Source organism: Phascolarctos cinereus, unplaced genomic scaffold (assembly GCF_003287225.1).
Source record: "Phascolarctos cinereus isolate Bilbo 61053 unplaced genomic scaffold, phaCin_HiC Scaffold_726;HRSCAF=1367, whole genome shotgun sequence".
In the NCBI taxonomy this organism is placed as follows: Eukaryota; Metazoa; Chordata; class Mammalia; order Diprotodontia; family Phascolarctidae; genus Phascolarctos; species Phascolarctos cinereus.
In genome coordinates, this window is record NW_027556098.1 from 31,673,250 (window position 1) to 31,691,064 (window position 17,815).

General features: G+C 36.5%; 1 pseudogene; it reads left to right on the forward strand.

The window, feature by feature from the left end:
- Positions 1-10,303: 10,303 nt before the first annotated feature.
- LOC110212791 (large ribosomal subunit protein eL27 pseudogene) overlaps positions 10,304-17,815 on the forward strand; it is a 59,163-nt pseudogene continuing 51,651 nt past the window's right edge.

The following is a 17,815-nucleotide window of genomic DNA, read 5'->3' on the forward strand; positions in this document are numbered from 1 at the left end:
CGTCATTATCCTTCGTATGAGCTCATTGCTCCCTGCTCATAGTAGAATTTCTCATAAGTTCAACCAGGACCATAAAGAAGAGGTTTTTATCTTTATGAGAACATGCCCAGAGTCAGCTAGGAGATGAATCAGAGTCTTCCTCTACTTCTTTCTTCTCTCCTTTGCCCTTTCGACTGATTAGAATACCCAAATATCCCAACAAGTATACTTAAATGCAGAGATAACATTTAATACATGGATTCCCCAACAATCACAGCTCTAGAACTCATCATGAGGTAACATCCTTACTACATATCAAAGAAGACAATCTGTGGGTATAAAACGGGACAGCCAGGAAACCATATTGGGAACTGCCACACACACCCCCGCCAAATGGAAGCAGACTTTGAGATTTTCAGCGCCACCCATCTCCAGATCACCCAAAGGAAGACTGAATATCATTTGTACATATAAATCTGGTGTATGCATTTCTTTTCCTTCTTGCTTCTCTAAGTGTGGATGAAGATTTACTATACAATCACTCGTTTGTAGAGTTGCTTGCAGGAATTAAAATGAGTAGGAGAACTAATTACCCATCCTCATTTTAAAGCACTTAGAACTCACATAAATAAATTTCATTCAGATTGCTACAGGGAACGGCATTAATTCAGTTGGCCATTTTCATATGGGGATAGCTCTAATTGTTAGGAATGTTTTTCCTTACATCAAGCCTAATTTTACCTCATTTCACCTTTGACTTAGTATTGTTGTTTTTGTCCTCTGGAGCATCAGACAAGCAGAATTGTTCTTTCCAAATGACAGACCTTCAAATACTTGGCAAAATATATCACTCCCTCCTCCTCCTCCCCGGCTTAGACTCCTCTTTTCTAGGTTAAAGATTTCTGATTTCTGAAACCAATCCTCAGATAGTCAACAAACATTTGTTAAGTACTTCCTATGTGCCCAGCACTGTGCTAACAACAACAAAAAAAAGGCAGTCCCTTTTTTTTCAAGGAGCTTACCTTCTAATAGAGAAAGACAACACATAAAAAGAAACTGAAGAGGTGGGGGAAGACCAAGGTACCTGCCCAAGGGCATAGTAGAAAAAGTCCTGAGTACATCTTGCATAGGAATGACACACAATTGGCCTGGGCACACTCCTTACATGGAAGTTCTGGGAGAGCCTACCCATCTCACCTTACCACAGGATCAGAGGGTACTTCCAGTGTATGAATTCCTGAGCTAGAGTGAACTTCAGAATGAAGAAACTTCATTTTTCTTGGGCATGGCAGAGGAGGTCTGGAGGACAGCCTACAAAAGAACATTGTACACAAGTTCATAGCATGAACTTAAAAATTAAATAGGAATTTCAGCCCATGAGCAAACTTTGACATCATTATCCTTCGTATGAGCTCATTACTCCCTGCTCATGGTAGAATTTCTCATTTGATTTTCACTCTTGCCCTTCCTGTACACTCTCCTATATATCAATGTCCTTCTTAAAAACTTGAATCCTGGGGCAGCTAGGTGGCGCAGTGGATAGAGCACTGGCTCTGGATTTAGGAGGACCTGAGTTCAAATCCAGCCTCAGACACATAGCACTTACTGGCTGTGTGACCCTAGGCAAGTCACTTAACCCCATTGCCTAGACCAAAATAAATAAATAAATAAAAACTTGAATCCCCAAAATGAACACAATACTGGGGGTTTGTTCTGACCAGGGCAGAGTGCAGTGAAACTAATACCTCATTATTCTGGAAGTTATGCCTCCTGTAATTAAAATTAGGATAGCATTAGATTTTGGTTGCCATATTATTGTTCTGGGATACTAAGACAAAAAACAAAACGGTTTCTTCCCTCAAGAAGCTTGCGTTCTTTTGGGGAGAAATAACATGAAGTCAGACACATAGACACATAATATATACACAGTATTTGGGATGGGGCTAGCAATAGAACCATAAAAGGCTTTATGTAGCTGGTGACACTTGATCTTGAAATAAGTTAGGGATTCTACAATGTAGAGATTAGGAGAGACTATGGTGAACAGCATATTCAGATGGAATGTTAGGTAGAGGAAACAGCAAACTTTACAGTTTATCTGAAATAAAGAGTACAAGAAGAAAAGTAATGTCCAATAAGACTGGAAAAGTAGATTGAATTCAAATTGGAAATGATGAAAAGTCTAGAAGAGTTTCCATTTTATCTTAAAGGCCTTTAGGAACTACTGGGGTTTCTTGAAGAGGGGGATGACATGTGGAGAACTATGCTTTATGAATAAAACTTTGGCAGTTTTGTGGATGATCAATTGAAGCAAGGATGATGGATGGAGGTGGGGGAGGGGGACAGTAGACTGGAAGTGTTGGGAGACCAATTAAGTAGGTTATTGAAATAGCCCAGGCCAGATGTAACAAAACCATGAATGAGTGGTAGCAATGTGAATAGATGAATATAAGCTGTCACAGAGATAGAATCTACAAGGCTACACAACTAACTTGAATGTGGGGAATGAGAAAAAGCAAAGAAATCAGGATATAGCCCTAGCTGAGAAACTGGGTGACTAGAAGTATGATAGCACTCTTAACAGAAATAAGGAAGTTAGGAAGAGTAAAGAGTTTTAGAGAAAATAAAGAAATTAATCCTATTTTATTTGTGTTGAGGTTAACATATCGATGCATCATCCATTTGGAAACATCCAATAGGCAGTTTATGATGTTCAGGAACAGATGAGGATGAGGACCATATAAGGAGATTTGGAAGTCATCTTCATAAAGATGAGAGCTGAACCGTAGGAGCTGATACAATCACTAACATAGAAAAGGAAGAGAGAGTCAAGAGACAAGGCTCTAGGACGAGGCCTTAAATACATATATAGAGTAAGGTGTGGATGCTAATCCAGTAAAAGAAACTAGGTGTTCAGATAGGTAGAAGGAAAGCCAGGTTAGAGTAATGTTAGAAAAACTAGATTATTTGGGAATGAAGAAGGTGGTCTATAGTGTCAAATGCTATATAATAAAGTCGAGATAAGACTGAGAAGATGTCATTGGATTTAGCAATTGGCATCCATTAGAACGATCAAAGGCACTGTACTAGCTGCAGGAAAACAAAGATAAAATAAGGCAGCTAGACAGAGTAATGGATAGAGTGCTGAGTCTGGAGTTAGGAAGACCTGAGTTCAAATATGATGTCAGCTACCTACTAACTGTGTGACTCTTGTCAAGTAATTTCACTTCTGTTTAACCTCAATTTCTTCAACTATATAATGGAGATAATAGAATGTACCTTGGAAGGTTGTCATGAAAATCAAATGAGATAATAATTTAAAAGTGCTTAGCCCAGTGCCTGGCACATAGTAGGTACTATATAAATGTTTATTCCCTTTCTTCCCTTCCCTCACCAATAAGATACCTTCCTTCTCCCCAAGAAGCTTATGATCAATTATAAAAGGAAGGGGGAAGGAGACATAGAGTGTTTTATTTTTTGATTTTTGTTTTAATTTTAATGTGATTTCATCTATGTAGAGAGGGAGATCCTGATGAGGAACTCGATCTACCAAAGCATCTCAGCTCCTTCTTTGCAATTTATAGACTTAGTAGTTACCTAGAAAACTCAAATGTTAAATGAACTGCCCAGCGTCACATACCCAGTATGTGTTGAAGGTCAAACTTAAATCCATGTGTTCCTGACTCTGAGGCTGGCTCTCTCTCCTCTGCCACACTGTCTCGTGAAACTTATTCATAAATAGCTGTGAAACAAATCATAATATTATTTAAGATCATGTGAATATTGAGGACTAAATATTTAGAGAACTGTTTGAGGAAGGAAAGAGAGGTATAAACCTAAGTGCCATGTGAATTCTAAGGGACAAATCTGTTACCCACTGGTGCAATAAGGGAAGACTCATGAAGGAGGTTCAACTTTAAAGAATGGGAAGGAATTCAAAAAAGGAAAAAGGGAATTTTGACTTCTACATGGGGTAATCATGGAAGGCAAACTGATAGCACCCGACTTGGCTCTATATGTTGAGATCACATTGGGTGAAAGGTACTTCTTGCCCTCAATCACTAACCTGGAAAGAATGTATGGAAATCATTATAAGATCTAATTCAGCTTACTCTCCATAATGCAAGGGTGATAATTCCAGGTATGAACCATTGCAATCCCTGATTTGATAAAAGAGATGGGTGGGGTTATCCTGTTTGTAGCTTCAACACTTTCCACAGTATCCAACAACAAAAAAGAGTCTTCCATCTGTGTGTAGGAGCCGGGGACAGGTTGACTTCATCACATCCTGCTGAAGAATTGATTCAAAACAGTCTGTTCATGTTGCTGTTCCAGATGCTGTCATTTCTGATGCTGTTGCTTCTCCCATATTTAATACCAACCCCATTGGTATAGCAAGTGAGGGTAGGGCAGCCCATGCCAATGAGCTTCAAGTTCTTCATTTGTAAAATCAGGCTAATAATATTTCTATTACTTCTTTTGCAGGGTTATTACAAGGAAAAAATGTTTTTCTCCTAAATGTAAAGTACTCTGCATGCATGTTATTTTTAATCATGGTATAATCCTGCTGTGTTCTTTATTCACTGATTTTCTTTAAAAAATATTTGCCTTGGCAGCACAAAATGTAGCCTTGGAAGCTCTCTTCAAATGATAGGGGACATGCATAAATTAGAAAGAAATGAGGGATTAGGGCATATGTGAATATGGAGATAAGAGAATTCAGTGATACTTTGCACATTGACATCAAATGAGAGGTAAACCAGGGAGTCACATGGCCACCTAAGATGCTCTCCGTCATCATGAGAGATATCTGGCACATAGCCCAAACAAAAGAAGGAAACTCTATTAATGGTAAGGTTCTCTACATATGCCTGGGGCACTGTTAGTTAAGTACCTAGGGTCACACAGGCAAAATGTATGAGAGGAAGAATTTGAGCTCAGTTCTCTTATATACTATGCCATACTGACTCTTTAGTATTTTTATTTTTAACTAAACCTGTGATTAGATCAATCAATAGATGATAGATATTTATATAGATAGATAGATAGAGATCGAGATATGTAGATAAATATACATAACTGGCTATATGAAGATATACAATAATATGTATAAATATCCATAGAATTGGAGATAGGAGATGTACATAAAGGTATTTTTTTTTTGTGGAAGCACCAAGGATATATCTACCCAACACCATGATTATATATCCAAATTTATACACACACATGTACATAAAACATTCACATACACATATACATATACACATGTCCATATCTTGAGAAAATGATCAGGTAGTGAGCCAGTCCCAGAGTTGAGCAGAAAGGACAAAGGACGGCATTGAACTTGGAAAACTGTGCTGTGCTTTCAATGATCCCAAACTGTTTGCTGCCTCAAAATCCTATTCTTAATACCATTATCCTCCAAGTAATGTTAGATGACTGTGAATAACAGAATATTAGGATAATAGAAGAATCAAAATAGTAAGTAATTCAAAGGGCCATGAAAAAACGCATAAATGACATAGGTAAGCTCCAGCACATGACTACCTGTGTCTTTCCTGTAAGAATTGATCTATCAATTAATCAATCAAAATTTATTAATAGCCTACTATGTGTGAGGCAAAATGCGGGTGTTGGGGATAAAAGTTTTTTTTTTTTAAATTTCTGCCATCATGAAGCTTATATTCTGCTGGGGGAGGTAGCATGCGCACATAAATATGTTTGTTCGTATACATATAAATATAGTTATGTAGACATACATAAATCCATATACATATGTGTATGTATACATATGCATGCACATACTTAAATCTGTGTGTATATGGAATATATATATATAAATAAATATATATATATGTATTATTAGTATATACAAAGTTAATTAGGAAGAAACATTAACAGCTGGAAAATAAGGAAAAGATTCATGCAATAGGTAGTATTTGAATTTAACTGTGAAGGAATTACCAGAGGCTGAGGAGAGAAGTAAGTACCATTCCTGGAGTGAGCAATCATCTGTGAATAGGCATAGGGATAGGGATTGGGATATTTTACATGGGAACCAGGAGGGCAGTTTAACTGGATCAAAAGGTGTATAAAGGAGAATAATACATAATAAAACTGGAACTATTTATTGGTTTCCATCTCTAGTGTATTTACATGTCCAAAAGTTGAGTTTTACATCTGATTCTAGAGTTAATAAGCAACCACTAGTTTCTTGAGTACTGAGATGACTGAGGTGATTGTGGAACTGGGAGATTGAAGTGTTTCAGAGAACATCAACATGTATATTGAAGTCCCATAGCAAAAAACAAAGATTGGGGTGAAGAGAAAGATAACAATTTAAAGGAGACAATATTAAAGGAGAATGAGATTGGTGCATTGGAGGGATAAGGCTGAGGTGAATGAGGATGAAAGAACAAAGTGGTAGTAGAGGAGAATGTGCTTAACTAGCCAGGGTTTTCACATCACTGAGATTAGAAGAGTAAGAAACAGTGGTTTGCCAATCACAGCAGTTGTATTGTTTAACTGAGGCTTATGCCCAGTGAGTAAAAGGTAGTGAGAAATATAATAGAACTCCAGCCTGATTGAGATTGCTACCTCCAGTTTATTACTGGAACTATACGAAGAAATTATATTAAATATATATACATATATATGTATATATGTATATTATATATATGAAGAAATCACATTAAAATTACTAGAACTATAGGAGGATCTATAATGGAGGATTTGTGGACAGAAACATAAGATTTGAATCAGATGAGAAGACATGAAGTTGTGGAAGCACTGCATCAGGGCATACTGATAAAATCAAAGATCCAGATGTTGATGGTAGTGGTGATGATGATGGTCATCATCATCATCTCCTTCATCATCATCGTCATCTGTTAGACTGTCTACAAGAGAGGATCTAATAAGCCCCTTGAAGGCTTCTCCTTCCTGACTCCAATTCATAATTTAATAGCATGTATTTTCCAATTTTATCTATATTCAAACAAATGTTCACAAGACTTTGTCCATGTTTGCTTAGCATAAAATCATGGAAAAGAGTACCTAGTCTTTGGCTAGATTTTGCAGCACTATTCACTGGTGCTCTTCTGATGATATGTGAATTCTTCCTTGATTCTACTCACCTTTTTTGGGCAGTGGATTCTTCTTTCCTACCTGGATGTACAGACTCCATCTGCTCTTCTTTTCCTTTGTGAGCCTCCTTCAGGCCAGATTCTGTTCCCCAGCTGGATCTATGGTTTGCTGTTCCCTCCCTATACAGCAAAACTCCCTTACTTAAACCCATGATTTACCTAGACTTGTGGTTAACTGGAAGAAAATATAACTAGTCCCTTGGATTTGGAATCTTTTGACCTGTGTTTTCTCATTGCCCTGCATACTCCAATGCATTTGAAGTACAATGAGCAAATGCACAGAGTATGCTTTTTATTTACACTCCTTTTTAAATGTTGATTATTTGTTTATTTAAGTAAAGATTAGACTAAAGCCCAGACTAGACCTGGAAACTCATGAAAACATTCTTTGAGTCTGAAGTGAAAAGCAAGGCTTGGGAAATAAATGCCCTTTCTCTAATAAAGGTCCAAAATCTTGAGAGGATTTCTTATTTAAGCCAACATTTAGTTTTGGGGACAGAAGTATAAACAAATAGAGTTCTGCTGCCTACAGCATTGACATATATTCTCCATCAAAATTCCAGGGGAATTAAAAGTTATATGTGAGAACTAAGAAGACTAAGCAGAAATGGCAGGATTTTTGAAGGAAAGTCTAACAATTGAACTATGTTGATTCAAACGTAGGAGTTAGGAATGGTAATATCATTTAGAGATGCCAGTTTATTATATTAGAGATGGCATTCAGAATCAATTTATTTTCTCTTGCAAGTAAAGACATTAATGTATAAACCAGAATTTGCAGATGTTTGCCAAAAACAAGTGTTGGAAGAGATCTGTTCTCCTACGCCCTCTTCTTTGCCCATCTTGGTTTAAGGCCTTTTTCATTAATTTTTTTGTCCTCCCACTCACCATTCTCAGGCTGCTTTTCCTCTCTTCCATACAGAGATATTTTTTTTTTGTTCTTTTATCTTCTAAGGCTGGAAGTTAGAGGTTGTTGTTTGTTTTTGTTTTTTGTTTTTTGTTCTGCACCAAATTACTATGAATGGGAAAACCCTGAGTGATAGAAGTATGGCATCTTCAGAACTCTTGAGAAAAGCTGGACTAAAATACATTACCAAGCTACTTTTCACAATTCCCTAAACTTGAAATATTCAGTTCTAGGGGTAAGAATTTCTTGGTATGAATCCCTTAACTCAGTGGGTTTTGTGGTGGAGAAGAAGGAATATTGAACTGGTCAGTAGGAGATCTGGAGTTCTGAGTCTCAGATCAGGTAAGAACTAACTATGACCTTGAACATAACACTTGGTGTTTTAGGACTTCAGGTTCCTCATTTGTAAAATGAAGGCATTATACTGGATTAGCTATAATATCTCTTTCAGCTGTAAGACCCTATGATTCTACCTATGTCTGGTTATCATAATAGCTTACATTTATATAGCACTTACTATGTGCCAGGCACTGTGCTAAGTATTTTACAATTATTAACTTCTTTGTTCCTCACAACAACCCTGAGAGGTAGGTGTTATTATTAGCCCTATTGACATATGAGGAAACTGAGGCAAACAGAGTTCAAGTGACTTGCCCAGGGTCATACATCAATGAACAGTACTGCAAAATCTGCCCACTGGGGGCAGTTAGGTGGTGCATTAGATAGAGAACCGGCCCTGAAGTCAGGAGGACCTGAGTTCAAATCCAGCCTTAGACCAAACACTTGACACTTACTAGCTGTGTGACCCTGGGCAAGTCACTTAACCCCAATTGCCTAAAAAAAAAATTTGACCACTGTTTCCATTTTTTTTCTCAAAATTCCTGATTGATGGAGGAACTGGAATTGTTTAATTTTTTTTCAACCATTGCTCTTATAATCATGCATTTGGCCCTTCATAAGAGTATCAAAAGACAATATCTTTCACTGAAGACATAAACTTTAGTTAAGCAAGATCAACTAGAAGTAAATAAAAAAGACAAAAATACTAAATAATGAAAAATGAACCCCTGACATTTTGAAAATGGAAAACTAACATGTTCTTTGCTGTCTGCTACCAGCTTGGATTCATAAATTTTTTTTTTCAATTCCAGGGTTTATCTTTAGTACCAGACCTTCTTCTAGTTAGCTATTTGTCTTAAAACCTAATAGGAGACAGTAACAATTGCAAAAACTGGAAAAGTAGAATCTCATTCATTTAAACAGATGGCACCTATTGAAATAGAGCTTTTTAGATGTCCAGGATAGAAGTCTAAAGTGTTTCCACTTGGCTTACACTGTCTAAACCATAAAAAAAAATCTATGCCTCTACAGTGGAAGAAATATCATAAATGCTACCATAATATCTTCTGCCTTCAATCTTCTGATTGCTGCAAGAACATAAACCTTGGTGTGTCAAGTTTTTAAATCTGTGGCTTTTGACAAGAAATTTTCCATAGTGTGAATTTTCCTGCTACTTTGAAGATTTGAGTTTGTAAAAGGTAACCCTTCAAGAGGCTCTTTATTTGCTCCAAGGCAATGTGAGGAAATTTGATATATGAATGAATGGAATGAACGAGCATTTTCTATGTGCAAACACTGTGTTAAGTACTGTGGGAGCAAATAGGAAAGTGATGACAATCCCTCCTCTCAAGTTGCTCACATTCTGTTAGAGGAGGCTTCAGCTGCAAGTCAGATTGAAATGTCTCATGCTCCTTAGGGTGCAGCTGCAAAGTATGTGGTAAAATACCTTCTTTAAAATAATTTTTACCAATAAAATCTTATCTACTTCTGATTTTGAGAGCCATTTGATACCAAAGCCCTTGGTGTTAAGAACTTTCTTTTCTGAGGCTTCAATAAATGTGGTTACTGAGGAGCCAGGTGCTTTAAAACTTGAAGAAGCAATTGCTAGGTCACATTTCCATGGGGGCTGCTTTCCAGATTGATGTCTAATGGGTTTGGGGAAGGCTTAAAACAAGGCTGGTGGTCTGAGGTGAGGCATTGCCATTCTCAGGACTCTTACATTAAAGATTATGGGCTTTCTTCATTGGGCTCTGAGGTGGCAGTCAACATGTTAGTAGTGATTTAATTCACCTGGTACACGCTACCTTCTGTCTCTTTTTCAGGCTGCCTTATTGTTTCAGGTAGGCTGGCTCACCTGCATCATAGGTGGCAGGTGGTCATTAGTTGGCAGGGATGGCTGGCCCCCTTCTTCATAACATTTCTTCTCTAAATGATGGCTGTGGCCTCTGGGCTGGTAGCAAGACCTGTGGTCTGGGAAACGTTGCCATTGCTTGGGCTCTTCGGCTTACCCATCAATGGCAACTGGTCATTGGTTAGTGCTGACAGTGACAAGAAGGGTAGGTCCCTTCTACATGGGGATTGCTCTCTTCAGTGATGACTATGGATGCCAGGCTGAAAGAAAGAGCATTGGTTTGGGAGGAGAGGTGTTGCTATTCCCATGGCTCTTAGGTTTAGTGTCCGGGATTGTCTGAAGAGAGGTGGTAGTCAAGGTGGTTTGACTCATCTGACTCATACCTCCTGTCTCTACCTTAAAGTGCAATGGAAAGAGCATAGAATGTGAATTCATAAAAATTGGGTTCAAATGTTGGTTCATAGGATCATACAGATTTAGAATTAGAAGGAATCTTAGAGGCTACCCAATCCAATAACATCATTTTACAGATAAGACATTGAGGATCAGAGAGGTTAAGTGATTTGTCATGGTCACACAGCTAATAAGTATCAGAAGTGGGATATGAATCCAGCCTTTCCTGGTTCTAAGCCTTACATTTTATCCATTATGTCATACTTCTTTCATATACTTAGCAACTGTGTGACCATGGACCAGCTAATCTAAGTTTTAGTTTCCTTATCTGTAAAATGGTTATAGTAATAATTATGATACCTTTTTCTAATGTTTTTTTCCCAAGAAAATCCTTGTATACCTAAAGAGTTATGCAATATTAGTATCACAAAGTTATTATGAGGTAAGCCCTTAGTAAAAGCAAACTATTTTTAGGCACCATGCTTAAAATTCAAGCAACTCTGCATATGGCAGACTTCAGGGACTTTAATGCCACTAAGTTCATGCTTCACTACTAACGTTTCCTGCTATTTGTCCCCAAGCAACAAAACACTTTTTTGATAAAGGGCATATTCATCTCAAACCAAATATTGAACCTAAGAAACATCCACTGAAATAGTGAAAGACTAGTCTAATAAATACAGCCAGAAATACCCTTGGCAAGTGGTCAAAATAGAAATCTGTTATATTTCCAAATTCATTTTTAACATCGCTTAGTCACTTCTAAATTGTGTCATCATTGAACAATTTAATACATATAATCAATGGACTGTTATTCAGGTCCTCTGGTAAGTGTTGAGTTAATAGAAAGGCACATCACTGCCGTTCTTTAGAAATTATGTTTTTAATTACTGGCAAGCCAACTGCAAAAGGGCTTGCAAATCCATTTCAGATGCTTAGTCAAAGTTAATCAAAATTTCCCATCTGCATTGGGCCCTGCAACAAAATTAGACTGGAATTCTCTAGAGAACTTGCTTCCTTGCAGTATTGCAAATGCTGCTTGCTCTCTCATTCTCTCTCTGGGAGAGCCTAGAAATAGCACAAAAATAATAGTTATTGTTATTTTGCAAAAGGCAAATAATTCCATTTCCTGCTCTGTATATTTCAGTCCTTCTATATTCTCCTGGAGGACTAAATGGCAGTTTGGATAGCAAGACTATTGGGCATGGACTTTGAGGGTTGAGCATATTAGGAAGATGTGTAGAAAAGCCTGCAGTCCAAATGGATTAGGTGAACGGGATGTACCTAACATAAAAAAAAAAAATACATGAATAGTCCCTTGTGTCCCCTCTCAATTCATTCTCCCTTAGCTTTCTATTGCTTTTGCCATTATTATTGTTAGGGAAAAAAATGAGGGAGAGGGGTAATCTCTGGTTTCAGATATGGTGAGAGGAATGACTGTCAGAAAGAAAAATTAATGGGGCAGCTAGGTGGCACAGTGGATAGAATACTGGCTCTGGAGTCAGGAGGACCTGAATTCAAATCTAGACTCAGACACTTGACACTTTATAGCTGTGTGACCCTGGGCAAGTCATTTAACCCCGATTGCCTCAGAAAAAAAAAATTAACTCTGAGAGGAAGCTCCCAAGGAAGAAATAATTCCTATCATCATCATCATCTTGTTGTTGCTACCATTATTGGAATATATGTATATACCTTATGTTTCACGTACATTGCATCATCTAAGTCTCTTACAACTCTGAAGGGTAGGTAGGAAATGTATTATCTTCATTTAAACATGTGGAAACAGACTCAGGGAGGTTAAATTACTTTTTATTAGGTCATACAACTGAAACTAATAGATCTCATTTCTATGGCAACTTCAATATTTTTAATACCTAGCATTTATCTAGTACTGCAAAGTATATAAAATGCTCTATAAGTATTTTATTTTATCCTCACAATCACCCTGGGATATAGATACTATTATTATCTCCATATTGCAGAAAAGGAAACTGAGATAGAGATTAAGTGACTTGCCTAGCTATTCATATACCCAGTAAGTGTCTGAGATCAGATTTGAACTCAGCTCTTCCTGACTCGAGGCCTAGTGTTCCATCCACTGTCACCTACCTGCCAAACATTTACAAAAGCTTTCTACTTCATGGAAAGTAGTCATATAAGGTATTATTTATCCACTTTTGACAAATTAAGTTTAAGGAAGCTAAATAACTTAATCTGAATTTATCAGTTAGTAAATATAGAATCTGGGACTTGAACCTAGGTCTTCTGACTCAGACACTAGGTTCCCCCTACACACACACAAACACACACACACACACACACACACACACACACACACACACACACACACACAATCATTTTGTGACTGGACCCAGAATGCTTATATGGTGACCCCTACCCATACAGTCTATCGTTCTGCCTGATTTTTTTCAAATTTCACTAAGTAAGCTGAAATTCCCCCAATTATAGATTCATTTGGGTTAATATGAATAATGTTTTAAAAATGCAAATAACTCTGTGAAGGATCATAGGACCATCAGTCATTCACACTCTAAAAAATAAAAGAAAGAAAGAAAGAAAGAAAGAAATCTAGGCCAAGGACCTAACTCCAAAACTTAGACACATTTTCTATTTGTTTTTCTTAGTGAAAATTCCCCATGAAAGTCCCCCCCCCAATATTTTTAGTGCAACCTTAAGAAGTATATATTGTAAAATCTATTGATTAAGTAGATTGTTTCTCTGGGTAACATATATAACTGGTAATTAGGTGCTTGAAGTTTAAGAAATGATGGTCATTTCTCAGTCTTTACCCACCCACTTGGTATATACATTGAACATTCTGGTTCATTACCAAGGGACTCCCACAAATCCTAGAGCAATTTCTGTCATAGTTACCACTCCCATCTCTCTTGTTCTCCCCATGGATCTATACCATTCTGTCTGATTTTTTTCAAACTTCACTAAGTTAGCTACCTGAAATCCCTCCCAAAAGATTCATTTGTGTTAATAAGGATGAGAGGGGCAGAGTTCTCTGTTACTATACGAATACAGCTCTGATTTTATCTTGCAGCCACAGATTCAGTTCTGTACTGTGGCTCCCCCTATTAGAAGAGGCTTTACTGCTACAAAATCATTTATGCATTTTTACATTTGGTAGTAAGTATCATCCTGTCCCACTACCCTAACTAGCCCTTAACCCTTGCAGTTTTAGCAGCTCTTTATGCTCTTTGTTGTGTTGCATCTGTAGCCCACTACTCTTCTTGACAAGTAATAAATAGCACCTGATAGCATTGCTATCAATACTTCTCTCAAACAGAATTCTACAGACATTTATTAAGCATATAATGGGTACACAGTACTGTGCTGAATCCTGGTAGAAATTTTAAAAATAAGACCTTGTATCTGCCTTTAACAAGACTACAGTGAATTGAGGAGGCAGGCACATAACGTATACATATATGCATAAGAGAGAGATAGCAAACTAAGGCTTGATGAAGAAAAGATAGTTAAGATACAATGGAAAAAGCAATTTACTTTGGAGACAGAATCTTTGGGTTTGATTCCTAGCTCTGCCATTTACTGGCTCTATGGCATTGGTCAAGTAATAACTTCTCTGGCTTCTTTGAAGCCTTTCTTTAAAACTAAAGTCAGGAATTATGAGAATATTAGGACTTAGAGGTGATCTAAACCAACAAACTCATTTTTTAACAACGAAATCAAAGCTAGTTTAAAAAAAATGAATTCTTTGTAGTTAGAATGAGCAATCTTGACCCTAAGAAGAAATGAAGAAATTTTATTTTCTTTCTTCTTTGAACAGGTTAGTAATCTATGGGTAAGGAATTGTTGTATATGTTGTCAGATGTGATACGTTGGTTGTTTTTGTTTTTAATCTCTACTTTAAGGAAAGGATTACACTGGAAAGAGAAGACAAAATATGCAGAAATGTTTATGACGTAAAAAATATGTCAATAAAATGAGAAGGAAGGAAGGAAGGAAGGAAGGAAGGAAGGAAGGAAGGAAGGAAGGAAGGAAGGAAGGAAGGAAGGAAGGAAGGAAGGATGACTGTTGCACCTGTGCACATTATTCTTATTCGGCTGCTTTTCATTTTATCCAGTGTTCTTTGTATTCTTCCTATTAGTCATTTTTAGTACAATGGGATTCCATGACTGCAAGATACTCAGATACTACATTAGATCCATCATCTCATTAACTGTTCTACTGGTAGATCTTAGCCCATCTGTGCTTCCTCATCCTATGAGGATCCTATTTGTTCATTCCACAAATCCTCCATAAAGGAATTAACCATGTCACTAGAGACTTATTCTGATAAGTTTGGTATTTTATGTATACCAGTATACTCCTTGTGTTGTACACCTCTTAATGCTTGTTCTCACTACTTGACCAATTGATATGCTTTTCTGATCATAAATTTCCTTGCTGCTGTATTTTATTCCATTGCATGCAAAGCATAATTGATAATATGCTACTTAAATTCACCAAGTGCCTTTCCATTTTTCTTTGATTCACCTGCAGTTTTGATTCTTTTATCATCATGGTGTTTCATGATTTGCATTCATATGGGATCAAAGAATAATGACTTTTAAAAGATTAAATTTTACTTCAGAGTGCAGCTTGGGATAACTGAAAATGCTGTGCTGTTTTCCAGATGTGCTCCAGAACATTATCTTCTTCCTTCTAAATTCTGGGCACCATTCATTTGTAGTACCTCTTCAAATGACATATACTTATATGCAAACTCAACTGGTTGCCTCTACAACTTTATACACCAAAATCTGGACAATCTTCTTGCTCTTGGGCATTTTTATATACAGTACTAGACTAATCTCTGTTAAATTATATTTTATCTTAATGAAAATAGCTCATAGTGTATTAAATTAAATACCATAAAGTAAACCACTTAACCAACTTAAAAGCACCAAATTAGTAACTATTACTACTACTTCTGCTGTTACTGCTGTCATCACTGCAACTTCTATTGTTGATACTGCTACTATTATTGCTACTATAAATATAGCTGTTATTAATGCAACCATGATACCTCAATACAACACATACAGTTTAACCCATGAAAAAGATCATCTGAAGAATTGTACCATCTAGAGCAAATCTCTCTTCTACTTGGATTTTTATGTAATACATCCTTCATGACAAAAGCAAATACTTTTCTTAGGAGAATGTTTCCTCGTTTTTGCCCTCTTTGATACTGATACTCACAGCAGCTTGTCAAGTAAAGTTATTTCTTCACTTATATCTATCAAAGAATTTTACATGATTTTAATATGCTTAGGAGATAACTTATTAGAAGGGAACCGGTAAGACTGTTTTGCTGAGTCAACTGCTTTTTTTTTTCTGGTAATCTATAATTAATAAGTCCAGCAGGATGCTGCTGTATTTATAACTCTGTCAATTGTACAGCTATGATGTCCTCTGTAAATACTTGCCTTGTTTTCAACAAAGATATTGACAATGTGTATATAGACAATTTTCATTATTTTATTGAGTTGGAAAAGGAGGCTTATGGAATAAAAGTTGCTAATGACTTCTTCACAACTTTTTTTGGAACTAATACCTCTTGTAGTTTTTCACATTCTTTTAGTATCTTTTACCCATACCGTACTTCAAGTTAATCCTTGCGTACCTTTGAAATCGTGTCGCTTCCAGCACCAGTTACTTCTCTGTATCCTTGGTCCTATCCAACCCTTCTTCCCAATTTTACGTTCACAAGTGCAATTTCAGCTATTTCATATAGGGTACTGGGTAGTTAGGAAGTACAGTGTAAGTGTTCTGTCATCACTGATGAGATGAGACCACTATAGAAATGCTGACAGGCACAATCCTTTCAAATTTTTTTATGCCTTCCTTCCAATTTCATCCATAAATATTCTTTGGATAATCTGGCTTATTTAGGTCTCACACCAAACTTTCAGTAGACTTTTTTGCCTCTCTACTTTTTTTTTTTGCTATTTTATGAGAAGCATTATACTTTTTGTAGTCATCATCCAAACAGCTTTGCCAATAATCTTACACTATAAATCACAATTGTTCTTGCCTGCTGTATTTCTCCACTCAAAAAAAAAAAAAAAGAAAGAAAGCAAATGTTTGTTGAATGAGAGATTTCTTGGCTATTTTGGTCTCCTTAGTCTGATGACTTTTATATCAGACAAACTTCTGTAAGATGTAGTGATCATCAAGATTGTTTAAAAAATCTTTATGTTTCCATTTATTGGAGTAAACAACTTATTTAAATGGGTTATGTTCAAGCTGTTGTGATTGCCTACAATATCTTCTTGTACTTAACATTCCCTCTGATTTGGAGTTTATTTTGACCTTGGCACTTATCAGTTGATGATCTAATTGTAGACAGCCATCTGATTCTGTAACAACTCCCATTTCTACAACTAGTCATTTTCTGTCCATTAAGTTAAAATAAATTTTCTTTATTTTGTGGTATCTGTTGGTTCTCACCATACTGATCACCTTCCAATTCTTTTCTTCAACAAATTACTTATGATTACTTATGATACTTATGATATATAAGGGTTAGTTTTCTGAGAAATCTGCAGGCTTTTGTCCTTGTTAGTTTCTTCATTCCAAAGCAAATGTTCCAACATTTTTGCCACCCTCCTTTATATTACATTAAAGAAAAATTATTGGTCAATTATTATTAAGTATTTGCTAATTTCTGGGAATATAAAGATTTTTAAGTGGTTATATACCTCTTTATATTTTCATGTTACTCATTTTATAGCATTGATTACATTAATCAATATAGTGTTATATTCCTGTAGATCCAGGATCTCATTGATCTACTAGTATATAAGGAGATTATATTCTATTGGAGGTGAAATATTATATACATATATCTAAGTAGGTAGAACAAAGAGATACAGATGAAGCATTGTAGAAAATATTTAAAGACAGAGTGCTGGAGGCTTCAGGATGGCTACGTGGAAGTACTGACACCTGAGTTGAATTGTAAAGGAAGACAAAGATTCCAAATACCAGAAATGAAGTGAGAATAGCCTCAAATCCTGAGAGACGGCAAGTCCAAATGCACAAAGGCAAGTCAAGTTTAAGGAAACATTAGTAGGCCAGTTTGGTTGGGATTCAGAGTGTGTAAAGAAGAGAAATGTGAAATAACTCTTGAAAGGTAGATTGGAATTAGATTGTGAATTA